The following is a 3,584-nucleotide window of genomic DNA, read 5'->3' on the forward strand; positions in this document are numbered from 1 at the left end:
GGCACGATCGCGTGGTTCTGTGTACAGAGTAAGCTCAAGAAATGTCATGAGGCGGCAGATTTTAGTGAAAGATTACGACTATATGTTTCACGAGAATGCAACACCAAATGGTCAATGCCAATGAGGCTGACGGCAGGTAAATCAAACCTGTTGATTAGGTAGCGAGTTTTTTGTGCATTTTGGTACGTGACTCCATAAGATAGAACATAAAGAGAGCTAAGCATACATAAAAATAGGTAAAAAAACACCCTGCCTTGGCCTTTGCGGCTACATGGTGACTATTGTAGTTTTCCATCGCTAGCTAACCTAAAAACAAGAACAAACTTTATCTTGATGCTAATAATTAACCAGTAGGTGAATGAAGCATACTATGATAGTTATGATGCCGTGCCTGCTGAGTTAACCAGGACGTGACGTTTGCTATGTAACGATAACAGGGTTGAACTCATGGTCTCACGAGCAACTAGAGCATTGCTTTGCGGGAAAGAGAGTGGCTGTCAACAGTGATCAATAGTGATACATTGCCTCCTGAAAATGACTCTCAATATGCGTAGATACAGGCTTAAATCAATATGTAAAAACAGGCTTAAAATGAGCTAAATTTCAAAATGAAGACAAAGGACACCTTATTACGATGGAAGGAAGTGTGCTTTGAGAAAGAGCTTGCTGGTTATTTACGTGAACATACCAGTCAGAAAAATTGCTCGACGCAAATATTGGACGCGTTGTCCGTAAGAGAGACGCCGTCAAACCTCTGGTGCGCGCCATCACATCCGATCCGTTCCGTGTTGTTAATTTAGAAAGGGGGCCGTTTGTCATGTTCCCATATTGCTCGCCCATGAGGGGAATGAAGGCCCGTTTCATGTCTGCAGGTGCAACAAATTGGGATACCTTAGGGGAGTTAAATCTTAGTCTCAACGTGTGCACTCCAGAATGAACGTTGCACTTGAAGTTGCTACGACCAACCTCTAGTTATGTCTACGAATGCTCCACTTCACAATTCATGTTCCTGGCTCTCCTGTAGGAAAGCGCTTATGGAAAGGCTGACAAGAATTCCTTGTATGCGGTGTTGCCAAACAGTGCAATGCAAGAGCGCTTCAGAACTAGCGAATAAAACACAGAAATAGAGGCATATCAAGGACGTGTAAACAAGAATGTGATGCTCAGGATCAGTGGAGTATTTGGGCTATCCTTCGGAATCGCTTGGTTACAGGCGACAAATGCATGGCAACAAGCGAAGCATACAACAGGCTTTTGGTGTCAGAAACACCTATAGACATATACTATATATAAACAAGACCGTTAAATCCTTCTGTATCGTAAACAAGAAACACGATCTCAAATCCGGTCTTTATATTTATAATATTCTATGTCTGAATGTTACCTACAATGTTTGCTCAGGACAGCTCCGACATGGTGTCAGTTTACTAGAGGCGCATCACTATAGGACTTCAGGAGCTAGGCTTTCCGTCTTCTCCTGTTTCTCATGTTGCCTTGGTTTATCATAAGAACGGGTATACGCCACGATGGCTAAATCTCTTTACTCTCCACCGGTCCACTAAGCCACTAAGGACAAAGAAGGCAACTACTGCGTAACAAATAGCCGATGACATTATTAAAACCGAAACACCCTTTCATACAGCCGTAGGGAACTGAAACCAGAAATGCAGGGAAAAAGAGAAAGCACTAGCTTAGGGTAAACTGCAGTCTGCAGCAGCTTCCCGACGACGTCAGTGTAGTGAAACGAGCCTTCCCAATATGCTCGTCTTCAGCCTTGAAACCATTGGTGCCTTATCAAAAACAATTCACTCAAAGCACTCCATGCTTCGCTCCTCCACTGTTTCTTACTGAGAGAACCTAACGCTAGAAAAGAATAGCTATATTTTTTTCGCTAACATTGCATACAACACACGTTGGCCACTACAAAGACAGCTGCCATTGACAGCGATGAGCGTCGTCACCTACAAAATGTCTCTGTGACATTTTGCAAACAAAAGGTGGAAAAACTCATATCTGTGGGCGAAGAAAACGAAAGCAAGAGTTAGAACCACACCAACGTCGTTCCCTCTCTCGCTCCGTGTGTCAGTCTGCGCTAGGAAAACGTTATTATATACGATGTATACGTACCAACTATATCATCTTTCAGTATTACTTGCTTACAAACGCCTCAGTGCTTTTTATTTCACACAGGTAACTTTCCACTTGATTGCCAAGTCATTCTGCTGAGGAGGCATTGTTTATTACCTCAAATAAGAACGTAGTTTTATTGATAATAATGATTTGGTAAGGCTGCTGTCACAAGAACTGTCACAAGAGATTAAATAGCTGTTGTAGGCTTGTTGGGGGATATGTTCCGAATGCCCAGAGTTATCACATAGAGATAAAAATATATGGTGTATAAGGTCCCGAAAGCAAGATATGATTATGATTGAAGATGTAGTAGATAGTTACAATAATTTAGATTATTCAGTGTTTTTTCACTAAAACTTGTAGCATCACCTTCACTAAATGCGGCCAGCCCAGCAGAAATTTAACTCAATGCGCTACTGTGAAGATAAGTACCTGCATACAATGCCGTATCTCCGCCTTAGTTGTTTTAACCTTCCATGAAAGCAAAAAAAAGAAAATATCTTTCAAGCTCTCCAGTGTGGCTGAAAAACAGATAGACATAAGGTGTATCCATAACTGCAGCGAAGACCAAGGAAACCGCAAGTAGCGATGAAAGGATTTCTCTCTCGAGCAGAGCAAAGCCTGAAGAATGCTGCTCCAGACAGGGAATGTTGAGTGCACCTCCAATCCATGTTCTTGAATTAATAAATGACTTCAGGCATTCAGTGTTGTATTTAGTCTTCAAAGGCTGAGTCAGAGGACTCGGGAAGAATGAACTTGCTTTTAAGTGAAGGAAAGATCGACAACTAAAATATTGAATATACATTGCACTGTTGCGCTTACATGTATAGGGGTGCAGGGGATGGGAAAAACAAATAAAATGTCTGCTAATTTTTTGTAGTTCAATATTTATATGCTTCCTTGTTTTTACGAACCGCACTTGAGCTGATTCATTTCATCCTACCACATCTTCCAAAGCAAAAAAGACTAAGATTGAAACAACTTCCTGAAATTAGAGCCCTGCTGAAAGAGCTGAATGCTTGATTTAGTGTGGTCTAGGTTATGTTTCTTAGTTTTTGCTTTCTTGCTTTGTAACTAACAAAGTTTATGTTTGTTGAAGCACTTGTTATTGAAAAATATTTGTCTAGAACAATAGAATGATATCAAGAAGGCCTAGGGGGAAGCCCTTGTTTACTCAAGAATTTCTTTTAGTTTGTGAATGTCAGCGTTTTCGCAAAATAGGAAACAAACTTGCATCCTGAATCTTTTCTTCAATCTATCTCTGTTCTAAATTTGTTTGTTTTATTTCAAGTAAGGAATCAAATGTTATTCTAGAATTTTTAATTAGCAATAAAGTCTGTTTTAAACACAATAATACTCATGACAAAATCAAAAATAATTTTCAGTGCTTCACTACCGCCTAAATTAAAAAAAAAAAGCAGAAAGGTAGCTGCACTGAATGGTGCCCATCATCC

The sequence above is a fragment of the Rhipicephalus microplus genome, chromosome 4 (genome assembly GCF_043290135.1).
Source record: "Rhipicephalus microplus isolate Deutch F79 chromosome 4, USDA_Rmic, whole genome shotgun sequence".
NCBI classification, from domain to species: Eukaryota; Metazoa; Arthropoda; class Arachnida; order Ixodida; family Ixodidae; genus Rhipicephalus; species Rhipicephalus microplus.